Source organism: Episyrphus balteatus, chromosome 3 (assembly GCF_945859705.1).
Source record: "Episyrphus balteatus chromosome 3, idEpiBalt1.1, whole genome shotgun sequence".
NCBI classification, from domain to species: domain Eukaryota; kingdom Metazoa; phylum Arthropoda; class Insecta; order Diptera; family Syrphidae; genus Episyrphus; species Episyrphus balteatus.
Window position 1 is genome coordinate 82,450,193 of NC_079136.1, and position 17,480 is coordinate 82,467,672.

The window sequence follows — 17,480 nt, forward strand, 5'->3', positions numbered from 1 at the left end:
TAATAATATTATAATATCGTTCGTCTTTGGCTCGCTCAAAACGGTTGAAGTTGTGAAGAAAAAAAACGATTTTATATGAAAAAATGATTTTTTTCTTTCGCTTATTTTTTGCAGATTCTTTACTATGTGTTCAATTAAAACAAATATTAGCTTAAAAGTTTTCTCTTGGAATAATCTTTCACGTGAAAGCCTAAAAATATTTAATATATTTGTTTTTGTATCCAAACATATATTTCAAAAATCTCTAAAAATTCAAATTTCTTCGATTTCTTCCTATATTTTGAGCGAGCCAAATATATTAATTAAAATGAAAATTGTGAACGCAGGATTTAATTTTGATAAGCAATGCAACTTTTAAAAGCTATTACATTTGAAAATTCCATACTTTAGCATTTTGACACACCATATTAGGCAAACTCTTGAAATGCAAGATTGTTCTACATATCCAGCAGTTCAATAATATATAGGTTATACAATGTTCTGGCGTGTTGCGCTATTTTAAAAACGCTAATGTTAAAAAAAAAAACAACGAAAAAAGTGCAAATTTTTTAAGTGTGTACATCAACCCCTCCGTATGAAAAAATAAAAACGTATTATAGGTTACAATTAAATTTTTTTTAAGAAAACCATTCATACCTTGATGGTCGATGTCCATATCAAAATTTTTCACCAAAATCACTTTTAAGTTAAAAAAAAAAAACATTTAGAAAATTCACTTTTTTTTAATCGAAAAATGTCGTGTTTACCCAGCAAATAGTCGTTTTTTTATTTGTGAGGTGATGCTTTTCATGGGAAAGGGATGTGGCAAATTTGAGTTTAACTCAAGTTCTTTCTGTTATTATTAATATATTTCGGCAATTACCAATCAATTTAATCGATTTTAATGGAAATTTAGCTGTTTTATTGAAACATTATATTGTTTTAAAACATTATCCAAATAGTTCAAAAGTATGCTTAAAATCGATGTTCAGGTGGAGAAAATGTAGAAAAAACAGTATTTTTAAATATCTTGAGTTAATCAAGTCTACATAGGCTTTAAGTTAAAACCATATACCTATATTATATTGTTGCAAAGGCTGTAATAAATTCTCTTTAGAACAGGTTCAAAAATTAAAATCGGTTGGAAACTGACAAAGCTAAAGTGTTTACAATATTTGAAGGTCTAAGTACCGTTTTTTGTCCCTACCTAAATCTATATTTTGGGGGTATATTGAAAAAAACAAAATATGCAGTTTTAGTATATTATATTGCCCTACAAAATGAACTAGGTCACGAAAAATATATTTTGAATTTTTTTGTTGAGAAGTGTATTGAAATTTAAAATTTTTTCTAAGAAACACAGAAGCCAACAAAACTAAGTTTAATCAAAAATTTGGCAAATACGTGCCAAGTTATTTTATTTTTGCTTTCTAACAATATAAAAATAATATCAAATACCTACCAAATATTATTTAGACGAACGAAAAATATTTTTGTACGAATGCAAGAAAATATAATTAAAAAAAAAGTAAAAACCTTCATAAACACACTTGAATAAATCCTGTCCATTACTCGTAAAACAGATTTCTTTTAAATGCCAATTGTAATTACACTTTATCCATCGCAAATAACACATGATTATTGCTTCATGGTTTTATGGATAAGAAGTGGATTTTATATACTTCCACATGAATATCCTATAAGCCTGGTCAATATGCATTGACACTGATGCATCATGATAAAAATTCACAAAAGGTCGAAGTGTGTTATATTTGCGAGTTGCTGTGTGCGCGACTCAACGGCAGATTGTGGTCAGACTCAATTATAATTTCTCGTTAATTAAAAAAAAAAAAAAATAAGTATATCCTTGTTCATATAGGCATATGACCTATGGGCATTTCAGGCCTGTAGGAGTGGCTGGTGTTTTCGAATGACACTGACACACACACACAAACAACTTCATCACAATCTGATTTAACTTCAACCTTTGCCCAGGTTCTATGTACGTTTGAAAACAATTATAAGCTTTCTATTAATAGTTGCTGCCACCAGAACAGATTCAGCAAAAACAAAATTATGCATGTTGTTCATGTGGTGCGTGTCGATAGGTCACCAACTACCAACTACCGCACATCCTGAATGAATATGAATGCATTGAAGGTTCAAACTCATCTCAAAAGGTCATATTCCTATTTTTGGGATGAATCTATTCAATTTGTATAAATATCAGATCGAATAGACGTGAACGCACACGTGTGTTCTGTGGTCATATCAAAAGCCAGTGATGCTTGAAAAGGGAACACCAGAAGGGTCAGAGTTTAATAATAATTAATTGCATTGATTGTAGTTTACGCGCGGCGCGTATATATAGTTGGCAGAAGAGAGGGCATAAAAAAGAGGATTGCTGCTGAAATGCAATTATATTGAGGTCCAGTAAAATAGGTCAATAGCTTTATGTTGTATGCGCCTGCAGGTATTTGCATCTGGCTTTTTGCATTATTTTAATTAATTTTTATTGAAATGAATATAAAATGTTCGTATACGTTCATTAAAACTGGAATATAATTAATGCTTCCTGCAGCGATTAAAGCGCTCTCTCTTCTTTCTCTCTCTGAATCAACTTGGGTGATTTCCAAAAGGAAAAAATAAAAAAAAAATACGTAAGAGATATTTTTTTTTTTCTTTTTTTTATATAAATACAGAAGGAAGATATCCTTTTGACATGTCAATTCTATATTAACGTGAGTAACAAATGATTGCTGTTGAACATGATATATTTTTTTTTTTTTTTCTGAATTAGGGTAAAGTCGGGTGATATGGCACCACGGGTGATTTGGCACCCTTTCAATATCTCCCACTTAATGACTTCTTTTCAAAGCAAAAAGAGCAAAATATAATTCAGTCTGACGTAAGCTTTCAGTGGATGCATTCGGATCCGCAGTAACCATTGCCACTTAAATTTAAAAAATGGACAAACAAAAAAGTGAGTTCAATTTGAGCTAAAAGTTTATTTGTGTAAAATTGTTGTACGTGTGGTTCCAAAAGTATTTGACGCCGAGGGTTCATTTTAACACAAAAAGAACGGTAACGGTTGTTTTTTTGTGTTTGCTCATTGCAATAACTAAGCAAACGTGATTATTCGTGTCATTTGAAGAAAACAGAAGTGTAGTCAAATGGGGGATATGGCACCCAAAAACCTCGGGATATATAGCACCGGTGCCATTTCCCCCGCATATACTTTTGAACCTATTTATTTTTCAACTGACAGTTGCATTTACAAAAAACTTCAGCAAACCAGGCCAAGTGGACTAAAACCCAGATCACAACAGGCGTTGGAGCTGCTGAATGTCAAAAAAAGCAGGACCTAAGCATTTTGTGATTCCCTTCACACTTCACTACATTAAAAAGGCTTCTTAAATGACCAGAACCTAAAAGTTTGCCAAATAGATTTCAGATTGGCTGAAAAGTGCGGAATAAGGCAGTAATCATAATCACTTTTGGTCTCATGATTCGTGTACGACTTTCAACAACACATGCACAAAAAAAAATATCAAGAAGAAATAGGGTGCCATATCACTCTCGATTAGGTGCCATATCACCCTCCATTTTTTCAATCATGTTTTTTTTTATGTTTTTTATTTTTGCAAAAAAATACAAAAAATTGTCTTTGAATTACACTTATGTACCTATTTTGTATTTAAGAAATAGTTTTAAAATAAATCTGCTTTTGTTTGAATTAGATATCTTCTTTATTTCTCAAGTAATAACGAAAAACGAAAATGGGTGCCATATCCCCCGACTTTACCCTACCTTCCTGAATTGGTCGACATAAGTAAACAAAAGCAAAAACAAGTTTAAAAAAACAAAAACTGCGTGTTTCCGTGTTTTAATTTTTTGACTGCTTATGTAATTCAGAATCATTTTGCTTTTTTGTCGTCTCCTGGATTGTTGGATTATTTGTGCGTTATCCGTCAATGATCAAAAAATAATATTGGATTATAAAAATAAATAGGATTTTATCAACAAAAGTCAAGTCCGTTTATAGAAGTCAACGGTTTCTTCAGTAAATCTGAAGTTTTATAAATGTGTTTCCTCAGTAATAGTTACAGCCAATTTAGGTAACGTTAGTTAAATCGAGTTGATGCTTAAACCAAGATTAACGGAGGAAATAAGGTGACTATTACACTTATAGAAGGTGTAACATCGTTAAGGTCATTATTTGACTCTAAAAAGGAGATATAAATCAGCTCCCTCCAGCTCTTTCGAATTGGAGATGGAATGTGCTGGATTTATAGATATTCTTTAAATGTGTAAAAAGATAATAATAAAAGTGAAATATCCGTCGACAGATCTAAAACACGTTACAGTTTTACTCTGCTAGATTCTTTTATTTATCAAATTGTATAAACTTTGTGTTCTAAGGAACACTACACACCAAATTGATATACCTATATTTCGAGGAAGTTAAAAGGCTTCATAAGTGTGTGATGGATTAGGTATAGAAACCTTGATATCAGTGGCGTATTCAGAATTTATTTTTCCAACCAGGGACTTTGGGGAATAATTTTATAACCTATTTATTTTTATTAAATTAAATTTTTAAGATTGTTGAGTATTTGGTAGCCGTAATTATATGAACTCGATCCCAAGTACTTCTTTGTAGACCTTTTAAACTTGTTAAATTTTTTTAAGCGAAAACCATACGCCACTGTTCAAAAAATTTTAAATATTTTTTTCTTTTATCTACATTATTCCAAACATTTTACCAAAAAAAAAGCTGATTTTTTCTCAAATACTAGAGAAACAAATGTATTTTCCAATTTGTTTACATAAGCCTTTCCCTAACAAATACAAAAACCATTAGTTCAGTCAATGAGGAGTCAAATGCAGGGGATCCGAAAAAGTTGTGACGTCAGCTAAGTTTGAAAGCAGTATTGAAGAGTGGGTTATCCTGAGTACAAATCTCAGTTTGCGTATTGTGTGGTCTTGTGGGGCTTCCGCCATTTTGAAAAACGCATTGGTCTCAATATCTCGAAAACGACCCATCTAAAAAGTCTTTCAAGGTTTTCTGTCCAACCAGTCGTTCTCGAGAAATTGAGACTAATGCGTTTTTCAAAATGGCGGAAGCCCCACAAGACCAAACAATACGCAAACTGAGATTTGTACTCAGGATAAACCTCGGTAAAAAAACAACGTAAAACTCGGTTATTCAAAATCGTTTAATCTAACCCATTTCTTTGGTTAAATTTTACTAAAATCTCAAATTTTAACCGAGTTTCTCGTCGATCAGTTAAAATAACCTTCTTGACTGACTTTAATTTAACCGAGGCGACTACGTTGATTTTAGCAACGAGAAATACCTATGTACGTACGTTATTTTAAACACATATTTATTAAACCAGAGACAAAAGCTCTTGGTTAGGAACTATTTTTCTGAGTGTTAATAAAAAGTCTATTATTTGGCTTATTTTGGTTGATTAGAAAATACAAATGTGTTGATTTCTCCTAAACTGATTTTCCGATTTCATCCATTAATTTACACAAAGTCTATAGTGTTGATACCTTAATATAATTTAGTATCGAAATTTTCCAAAAAAATTTTTTATTTACAAACAAAAATTTGGAAACTAGATAAACTAGCTAAAATAAAAAAAAAATATTTTAAACTTTAAAGCATGTTTTTTATACAGTGGTGGAAAAATAATTAGAAACACGCTCTTTCTTTTCAAAATGTTTGTATGTTCTTAATATGAATAAAAAATATTAGAAATATTTTTTAACAGAGGTATTTGAAGAGCTTGATGTTTTACTAAGGATCTCCTCTTTATTGCACCTTCTTTTTCTAAAATATAAGGGGTTGGTGTGTCAGGAATATTGTTAAGGACGTTTTATTATTTTTTTGGAACATGTGTCATTTTTCGAGGACTGCAACCACATTAACCAACTAATAGAAATTAGTTGGTGATAGTCCTTTTTATTAGTTGTACGTTTAATTAATTGAGCAAGTTTGGCAAATGTAAATGCTAAAAATCAAAAACAGGTTATTTCTTAGTAATTTTTCCTCAGTGTTTCTAATTATATTTCCACACAAAATTGGACTATATTTTAGATTTTTTGCAATATTTTTCTTTTGTTGGATAAATTCTAAAATTTTTTTCTTAAAATGTAACAAGCATTATATCATCACTTGTGTTTGCTAAAAAATTGTTAAATATTTTGTATTTATAGTAAGAAAAAAATAACATTTTGTAAACAAAGGAGGATGTTTCTAATTATTTTGCCACCACTGTATAAATGCTGGAAAATTTTTTTTAACTAACCAATACGTATAATCCCTATAATATTAAAATAACTCATACAATTTTCACCCCAACCTGGGCCAGAACGAAAGCAAAGACACTAATTTATAAAAAAAAAAAAAACACGCATGCCCAAAATTATACTTTTTTCCCGAACACCACTTTTAGCATGATAAAACATAAATTGTCGAAAAATTGAAACTAACTGAAGGGTCCAGGGGAAAAACGGCATATGTCCACTTTTTGTCAAAAATAAACTAATGATGAGGTCTTGTAGTATTTACGGAGCACTATCTGATGGCATCATTACTTTTATAAAACAGATTTAAGCCTTGCTGAAAAAATAAATAAATTGTGTGCTTTTAGTACTAAGTTGTATGGAGAACAAAATTCTAAAATGCGTTTTTCTCGAAATGAGTTGGAATGGACTTGTACTGTTTTTCCCCTGGACCCTTAAACTGTAATATTAAATCAAATAAATTCCTTAAACTTCAGCATCCTTATCTAAAATCCACAATTAAATAGAAAAAAATAACTTAAAAAATCAGCAATATGTAAGCCGTTTTCACAAAGTAAACTTCCGTATCAAACAAAATCTAACTTTCAACTGCCCTCGCTTAGTGTTGTGTTTGGGCTTAGGTAATTTTTTAAAAGCAGTTTATGATAGATTTATTATTTACGAAAAATAAAAAAAACTATTTGGTGGAATTTTCCCAAAATTTTTAACTAGGACTTTTGGCCGGTTTTTGAATCCGTAAAAATTATTAGACAATCTACAATTCAAAAGTGATTGTTGAACATAAAAATTGCATTCTTCAAATGACGTCAGTTCTTGAAAAAAAACCGCTTTAATAACGTGCAGAGGATTTGGGCGTCCTCCGAACAATTGTTTTTTTCTTTGTAATAATATGGAATTTAGTCAAATTGAAGCAAGATCTATTTTTTTTTTTTAAGTGAAAACTTCTTTAGTATCGTAGTGATTTGAAACAAGATGAAACAAAAAAGCGACAGGAAAATCAATTGATTATAACTTTTTTGATTTAATAGATAGATAAATGAAATTTATACTGTATAGGTAGGTAATTAAATAAACTATAATTTTGTAAAAAAAGATGTTCTTTTTCAAAATACGTTATATCTTTTGATGTAGGGTAAATTAGGGCATTATGGCATACCTAAGCACAAACTCAAATATCTTTACTACGGACTACAATTTTTACTTCAATCATTTTTTTTAATTAAATTTCATAAAAACGTAACATAAATAAATTATTTAAGAATAAAAATTCAAGCTTTTTAACAAAAAATAAATTAATTAAAAAATAGTCCAAAAAAAACCATATTGCCCTATGTACGGGCAATATGGCGAACCCCATTTACTTCGGAACCCTTTACTTTTTTTACGTATATTCAGCATTTCTGAAATATAATTGTTAATAAGTTTCATAAAATTAACGTTAAATTGAGGTTATTTTCAAATTTAAAAAAATGCAGAGTTACTTTTGAAATTAGTTTTACATAAGGGCATTATGGCGCAGTCGGGTATAATATAGCGCCATAATGCCCTTATTGCATCTGCGCCATATTGCAAAATATACACATATTCACAAAACTCCAAAAACTAAACACAATTCTTACTTCAGTTAAAATATAACAAGTGATATAACCAAACCAAAACTGTACTCTGCGTTTCACTCTTTACAACAAACACGTGCACTGTATACTTACCGAGATACACACAAACAAAAACAAAGATTTATTATATTGGAACCCAGAACCGGTATTTTTTTTTTTTTTTCTTTTTTGTTTGGCACAAAAATAATAGCACTGACCTGCGATCGTCACAAGGCTAGTGTTCGACGAAGGCCAAAGTTTCTGCATTGGTTTTATTTAAAAGTGAGTATTGGAAGTATGGTAGTTGAGAGGTGCGCCATAATGCCCGGTGCGCCATAATGCCCGAAGTTACCCTAGAGCTTTCAAACATTTTATTTGACTTTAATACGCATGCTGTTAATATTACCTTGCATTTGATATATCATACATAACGGTAAATGCTCTACAAGTTACACAATCTTAAATTGAAAAACTTGAAAAATGCCTCAAAACATCTGTGGAGATCTGTTGCCGATGACCAGCCATTAGTCAGTGTAGGATGTACAGTAATCTCAGTTTGAAATTTCGACATAGTTTGCTTTAAAAAAAATCTTCCTTTTTTTGTAGGGATGGTAGAAATATGTATGATTGATACGTCATATAAAAGGTGAAATAAGCTTTCAGATGATATAAAATTTATCATTGGTTGTAATTCAAGAAAATATATTTAATAGTGTTAGAAGAGAAAAAAGATTGATTTTTTTGCTTTTTTGATGAAAAGTGATTTGTTTCAACAAAATTTAGCTCTTTTTGTAGATGTTGTATAGACATGGTCGATATAAATATTTTAAGCTGAAACAATAAGCTTTCAGATGATATAAAATATATATAAGTTTTCATATAAAAAACATGGATTTGAAGGTGATAGAATAAAAAAAGGTAGACTTTTTCTATTTTTTTTTTTTTTTTTTTTGGAAGAAAATGATTTTTTAAGGTTTCACTTCTACCACGTGTGAATTGCACACATGATTTTTGTTTTTATTTTTGAAAATGTTAACACTATCAGAGTTAAGTGACTGAAAATAAGACTAGAACTATGTATACAACATTATGCAAAAAAAAAAGTACGTATACACCCCAGTGAACGAAAAATGATCTTTTAAAAAAAAAGTATGGGTATAGAAGAAACAACTGTGTAAAAATTACGAAATGTTTTCGTTCGGAAGTTGGAAATAGGTACAAGATAAAGCAAATTGCTTCGCAGGTTATTACTGTCTAATACTCAGAAATTCAGATTTAATGTGTGCATACCTGCCTCTCTTCACCAATCATTTCTTTTGATGAATATATATGATCCTGTAAGAGGGAACTCCAACTTCCCGAGCGCTTCCAAGTGTCTTTTCGGACTAGAACAAATCAAACATTTTGATTAATGAGTCCTTAGTAAATCATCAAAAGTTTTGCAGAGCTTACATTTTTTTTCAAATTTACTCTGCCCAAACTTAAGATCCACTCAAAAAAGTATCGAACAAGAAACAAACAAAGAAAAATTATGTTTTATTCAAAAATTTGCTGACTTGCTTACTGCCTCCTCTATATTTTGAGCGCAATGAAGAAGTACAAATAAGGATGAAACTACTTAAATAATTTCCACATCACCATTAATAAATGGATTCAATTATTTATCTACTTAAACTAACGAAACAATGTGTTGTGTCAAGCGTGAACAGTGTGAAACAGTGGGAAATCCTTTTCGTGATAATACCGCCCGCGGATATTTGCCATTTTCCTTTGTCATTTGTCAACATCAACACAAACACCAAGTGAGGGGGGGGGGGGGGGGGTGGCAGCAAGGTGACAATGCACGAATAAATGCCAATAGTGTTTTATATCAATCTTTGCAATTCGCACCATCACATTGCCATCACCATCATTGGCTGGATAAAAGAAAAGAGAGTGGATTCTATTCAAGGAGTATTTTTTTTTCGCTTCGTGTGAGAATCACCGTGACTATGCGGTTTTGTGAATATATTTTTCTACTTCAACATGATGATAAAGGGCATAATGGATTGCTTTCATTTTGGGTTCCTAGAAACCGGAAATAGATTATGTTTAACAGATTTGATTGAAGTTTGCTTTTTGGGAAATCGAAAAAAATTGGTATGTTCAAGAGAAGAAGAAAGGAATATTTTTACCTTTTCTTATTTCACCAGAAAAAACTGAAAAGGAGGTATGTTTATTAGGGCGTTTGTTATTTAAAAATTAAGTTCCTTAGTGAAAAAACTGTTTCAAATAATAATAAAAAAAAATCTCCAAATTTCTGCGGATTTTTATTTTAAAGCTAGGTTGCGCCCCAAGAGGGTTAAAGTTTTTTCTCATTTTTGACTTATGATGATATTTTTTTGACGTGATAACGTCTTATAAATCGATGAACCATGGCAGTCACTTTCGCAGTGCGGCAAAAATTTCAATTAAAAATTAAAAATAAACTATTAGAGATACAAAAATCTTCTATAGCTTATTTGAAAGATAACGAAGAAAAAAATAACAAAAATAACAAAAATAATAAAAATTATTTAAATTATTTCTATTTTAAGTGGAGCGATTGAATATAATTCAATTTTAAAGTTCAAGTGACCTCAACTCCAAATTTATAAAGCGTTTCGCCCAGGTACGACAGTGGGCTCATCAGTTAGATCTGTCGTACCCTTACTAAGACGCCTTATTTTGGTCGATGTTTACCGACTCTATATAAAACTCACAGCATGAATATACTGTGAATTCTAATATTCAAAGGGAATTTGTTTAAATTCAGACCTTAGAATATTAGAATTCACAGTATATTCATGCTGTGAGTTTTATATAGAGTCGGTAAACATCGACCAAAATAAGGCGTCTTAGTAAGGGTACGACAGATCTAACTGATGAGCCCACTGTCGTACCTGGGCGAAACGCTTTATAAATTTGGAGTTGAGGTCACTTGAACTTTAAAATTGAATTATTTGAAAGATAATATACTAAAGTTGAATACATTTGAAGGATTTTAAAAAATTCCATCTTTTAATAGGGTAAATAGGGGTAAAACATAGGGCCGATGATTCGACCCGGGTATAATGCTACCCGGGTACTCGGTTAGCCGGGTAGCTTGTACCCGGGTAGTAAATTACCCGAGTACCCGGGTACCCGGGTAAAATGGCAAAAAGTTGGCTTTTTTTCTAAACGCGACAATGTATAGAGTTGAATTTTTTTTTTTTTTTAATTTTTTCGATAGATAAATTTATTACAAGACTGACAATAGATTTGAAAAAATTCTAAAAATTTCAAAACCAAGTAATAAATTATTTTCTAAAACTAAAACATGAAGTAGACGTAGTGATTATATGTACGTAGGGGAAATTTTTTGACAATTTGAAATGAAATTATTTTGGGGTATTTTTGGGTGATTTTTTATTTTTTTTAATTTTTTTTAGCGTTCAAAAAATCTCAAGCTTATAGAACATCTAGTCTATGACTGTGCGCATATATGTGCAAAACATTGGTATTTTAAAATGATTTTTGACCGAATAACGGGAAAAACAAGTTTTTTTGTCCCAAGTTTTTTGACCGTTTTTTTATTTTTATCTTTTTTTCTTCAACAGATAAATGAATTAAATTTATAGTAAAAATAGATAATAAATAGAACTAAATCTGTGCAAAATTTTAATTAATTTTGTTGTCAAAATTTTGAGATAACGGTAAAATAAAGTTCTATTTTTCAACAGGTTATATCTTTTGATCTAGAGCAAATACAAACTTGATTTAACCTTATTGATATTATTACCTTTCATTTGATATATCACACATAAGTGTACATTCACTACAAGCTACACAATGTTAAATTAAAAAAAAACTTGCAAAATACCTCGAAACACCTGTGGAGATCTGTTGATCATGAACACGAACAGCCACCAGTGCGGGAAGTACCGTATTCTCATTTTTAAATGTAGACATGGTTGGCTTTAAAAAATTCTAACTTTTTTTCTAGGCTTTGCAGAAATAAGATTGAAACGTCATTTGATAGTTGAAATAATGAGCTTTCACATGATATAAAATTTTGTATAGGTTGTCATTGAAAAAATTGATTCAATAGCGTGAGAAAATAAAATTATATGCTTTTTTTTGCTTTTTTTGATAAAAATTGATCGAGTTCAAAAAATTCTAGCTCTTTTTGTAGAAGTCTAAAAGACATGATCGAAATATCGACGGTTAAACTTCATAACCTCGTAAGTCTTTTTCGCAAGTTTTTCAGAAATCAAAAAACAATATGTTGTGTTTCTTGTTTTTGTATGGGATATATCAATACGAGCTTTTGAATTTAGTCATTCCTGAAAAATGTTCAAAACAACATTGTTGAACTGAATATACCAAAAGATAGCTCTGAATTTTCTGAATTGTTTGCATTAATAATATTTTTTTCGAATTTTTCGACTTACGAGGTTATGAAGTTTAACCGTCGATATGTATTTTGAGCTGAAGCAATAAGCTTTCAGGTGGTATAAAATTTTTATAGGTTAGGTATTATATCTACTTTAATTCTTTTCATAAATTATATTACAGTACTTATGTATGCATAGAGTTTGTAGGCATGTATATTACAATGTTTGAAAATTTTCATCGGTCATAATCGTGTGGCCTACTGTAGGCGATTTAAGTACGGTCGACCCAACTAACATAAATAAAATATTTTACAATTTTTGTTTACCAAAATGAAAATTGATTCTCCTTCTTAGCTGGGCTAGTAAATCTTTAGTTCTATAAATAAAACCAATAAATACAGTTATTCAATTAAATTAAGAGTTTATTGAAGTGGCACATATGAATTAGTATCCTTTTTGAGTTTATAATAAAATTTGTCCTATCTCTATTGTTGCAAATTTTTGTTACGAAAAAATTCATAAAAACACAAAAAAATTCATTCAAAGCATAGCTTTAATCAGCTGAAATTGTTTTTTTTTGTATAAATTCTGTATAGTAACCTTTTTGTTGTGCAACTCATATGCAAACTAAGGCATTATTAATTGAATAATGTCAAAGTTCACAGAATAAATTAATTACTTAAGAATAGAACAATTTTCATTAGGTACTATTTTTTCCAAAAAAAAAAGTTAGACATACACCATAGTGACCCTTCAAGTTCCCTCTAATTTAATCTCTGACTTAATAGTGGAATACGTTTACTTTTGTATAATATTCACTCACTTTCAAAATTACACAGATATAAACTTGGACGAAATTATTCTATGAAAAACTTGCAGCTATAGATTTCATAGAGGTGGCTCTTCCTATATAACATCGCGATACAAGTTTTTCATACATTATTCATTAATGAAAATATTTTGAATAAACAGAAAGTAACTGACACATTATTGGAAAAAAAAAAATAACTGCACTTGATAGAAAATTGGCAGAACAAATTTTTTTTCAATATACGTAATCTTTTCGCCTCATTGGGCGTTTTAGTCATTCAAAAACCCTCTCTCTCTCTCATAGAAAAAACCTAAATAAATATTTTCAAAATTAAATTTTCCCAAAAGCCATAAATTCTAGGAATCAAAGAATGTATGTATTCTCTTAAAATTTATTTCTTATCCATGACTTTTTTCACACCGTTAACAAACAATGCTTTGAGAACGAATAGAAAATCCCTTTTCTTTTTTTTAACCCTCATCCTTAATCAATCAAATACAATCTCTACACCATTATTCATGCCATATAAGATAGAACCACTTGGTCCGATTCTTAACCTTTTTTTTTTCACTCTTTAAAAAGAATCCGGTACCAGTTCGTATATTTAAATATCTATAACACCCTTTTGCTCACCCCCCAACTAACCTCTCTATCTAAATCCTTATTCAAGTACACAGTTGAATGGAAAAAGGTAAAACGGTCGGCAATTTTATTGCTTTGTCTACTGTGAATATGTCCTAACATGTGTGACCTTTCGACTTCTTTGCTGCTGCTTATACTTCTTCTAGTGGTTGTTTACATCGAATTGGTTCTTGGTACCAAATGTTACAATTATTTGCAAGCTTTTCGCACATAACTTGGAGTTTGGGGGGGTGGTCTATAAGCTTGTACTCTGATGGCTCAAAATCCATATAAATGTAGTCAGAGAAGGCGGTATTCTGTTTCATGTATTGTTCATTTGGAAACAGGACAATAAACTAAAGCAAATGTAATTGCTTGGGTCGGTCGGTCGGGCCTTGGATTCTGTTTGCTTTATGCTATTCACCTGATGCGATGCCTCTGAACCTAACTCCTGAATTCTGAATGTTGATCACAAAATGGGCACACACCTCTGAGATAACAAGGAAGCACACGATGGAAGAACACCAACAACCTACATATATATCGAATGTTAACAGGATTTACCCAGCCATTGAGTAAGGTAGGACGACGACGACGTCAGAGACCAAGCTAATCAATAGTTCGACATACTGTCATCAAATTTGATGCACAAAGGCATATAGCCAACGTAACGTGGAATAGGCCCGAGTAACCTCTCTCTGTATTCAATTTCTTCCCTATATGTACTTCCAGGTCCCATCAGTTTTCATGGCAATAAACGTGAAACGAATGCGATATAGAGATTTCGGTTTTGGGCTGGGGTTTCAATTTGGTCTTCTTAGTTGCGTCTATATGGGTTTTCGGCTCCGGCTTCGTCTCCGGGGTGGGCTGTCCTCGAACAGATAAGCAAACTATACGCTATTTGAAATAATGCTGTTATTGTTTGTAGGCGTTTTGTGTTCGATGGTGGTAACTTTTGGGAGGGCGGCACGCGGCGGCGGGGGTTTTTGCAGTAGAGCTTTGTAATTTAAATGGCTCTCGTCCACAAAGGATATACTCGTTTGCGAACGGGGTTGAGGGTTCGTGTGGTTTATATAGGAATACCTACCTCAACCAAGCTATACCAATAACTCTATAGGTTGCTATACTATGGCTGTTTGTTTAGTTTGGAGAATGTTGAATGACACAGAGGCCGTTGGCAGCGGATCCATTATGTTTTAGTTTCACTATTTTGGAGGAGCTTTTGTGGGTTTCGAGGTCGTATTTAGAGTTTTTTTTTTTTTGTTATTTTGTTGAAAATAAACGCTTTGTAGTTAATATGTTGGTAAATTGTGGTTTATAGCGCGACTTCTCACCGCGCTGTGACTGCTTTTTTTTATAGTTATCTAAACATAAATGCAAATGTTGACGAAATTGTTACATATACATATAGTATAAACATTTTCATAGGTAGAAGCACAAAATTATAAATTGCCTTTTCCGGAGTGAAACAACAAGAACTATTTAATTGGATTTTGATATAGACTTTTATAGCAATGAATAAAGTTGGCTTTTGTGTGGAATTTATAAATAAATTTACCTGGTAAATAAGCACTCAGGCTAATAGCTTTTATATAATTTTGAACACTATACAGATACACGTCATTGTGAAGAGTTTATTATATTAAAGATGAATATTTCAAAGTTAAAGTTTTGGTAAAATCCAATAAGTAGACAATGTAGACTTGCTGTCATAGCTTTCAGAATTAGCTTTGATGTAGTCTTCGGGACATTTAAAGTTTACAAATGGCGTGAAATCATTTTTATTATATGTAGATAGCAGGCGAAGGAGAAGATTATGTATACCGGATTGCGTGTTTTTCCAATGTGTGCATGGTTTTTTGCCAAGATAACTTTCGTCTTAAATTTTGCGGAAATCCACTAAATTTAAGATGAAAATCTTCTTATTTGTATGATATTACATCGGCAAGGTTTAATCAAAATCGTTAGAGCCGTTTTCGAGTAATTGATATAGCTTGAAAAATTTGTATGGGAGGCACACTTTCTAAACGAGATATAAAAACAAAAAAAATAAAAACCATCTGTACCAAATTTGAAGAAAATCTGCCCACCCGTTTATGCTGACGGAATTGCGAGACCCACTTTTTAAAACCTCAAATTTTGTTTCGACACGAAACCAATACTTACCCTATAGAGAAAGTAAAATTAAGGCAGACGATCCGCCAGAAAAAATCGTTACATTACCAAATGGCTAACGATTTATATGACAAGACTTCTCGCTCTCGTCTCGTGCGTGGTCTCGCAATATTGTAAATTAGGCATCAATGTATGATCACAGTCAGTTTTTTGCTCTAAAATTGCCATTTATGAAGTTTTTAATAAAATTTCAAAATATTGATTTAAGTCTTTTAAATAAAAATTTTAAAAACAATATTATTGATTTTTTTTTTTAAATTTTTTTTTTAATCTGTAGCGGTCTCCTGGACCGCACGCAGATGGTTAAGTAACAGAAATAGAGGTTAATTACAAAAGAGCAACGAAGTGCTTTTCTAAGTAATGATATGGGCAGGATTCACAGTCACCAACAGGGTATAACGATGTTTATTTATAGAGATTCTTATATGTAGGTACACAATAATAAATTGAATTTATTCTTGAAAGGACTCCGCCAACTGATAATTTTTTTCTAAGGGTCCGAAACTCTCAAAGATTGAAAACCGTTGAACTAGAGCACTATTAACCCCTTGTAACCCAACATCGTAAATTTTAAAATTAATAATGCCAATCGAAAGGACTTTAGCTATAATAAAACACGTATTTTTTTAAAATTCAATAAATTCATTATTTGCTTAGTTATTTCGAAATTTACGCAGTAAAAAAAAAAGTTTAAATAATTTATTTTTGTATATAAATGCAAACATTCAAACAAAAAGCTATCTAATATATATTTTTAGGCGCATTCCTAAAATCCAAAAATAAAACCCCGTTAGTTTATGCACGAAAAATATTTTTTTTTGAATTTCGTAGTTTTTACATAAATTTGCTTGTTTTCCAAAAAAGCCGAACTTTCAGCATTAACTGCCAATTAAAAACTATTGGTGCTATTTATTAGAAATATGGCGCATTATTTCGATAAAGCAATTCTTAAAGATTATGTAAAAAGCTTTAAAAGAATAAAAATATGTTTTTTACAGCTTTTGGGCGATCTTTTTCGGTTTGTTACAGAAATGTCACATGGGGCTACAAGGGGTTAAAGCTGATCCGCGTTTGTACAACTTGCACTAAATAGAATATATGCAGATCATTAATACAATTTTCACACTTAGAATGTTTTACCTTAATTTTTTTTCTAAATATTTCCCTGAAATTCCGAATATTTCGAAGCCACGCAAAAATAAAAAAAAACTACCAGCTCTACCGTTCTACCAAATTTCAAGATTCTACGATAATCAGAAGTGCTCTATAATATTATACGAAAATTCAGCGGAAATGGGCGGTTGCCAAGCCCCCTGGCTGAAATTCTCAAACTTTAAATTTTTTCCTTTGTATAAACTACTAGCTCTTCTATTAAATTTCAAGATTCTACGATAATCAGAACTATAATATTTGATGAAAATTCAGCAAAAAAGGGTGGATGCCACGCCCCCTGAATTGAAAATCAAAAACTTTCGATTTTTTCCTTTGTATACACCACAAGTCCTATCACCGTGTAAAATTTCAAGTTTCTACGATATCGGGAAGTTCTCAATAATTTTGATGATCTGTCAGTGAGTCAGTTACGGG

The 17,480-nt window shown here is 31.1% G+C and overlaps 1 long non-coding RNA gene across 2 annotated transcripts in view; it reads left to right on the forward strand.

Annotated features, from left to right (window-relative positions):
• LOC129915423 (uncharacterized) overlaps window positions 1-17,480 on the forward strand; it is a 158,944-nt gene that overhangs the window by 94,001 nt on the left and 47,463 nt on the right. The window lies entirely within an intron of this gene.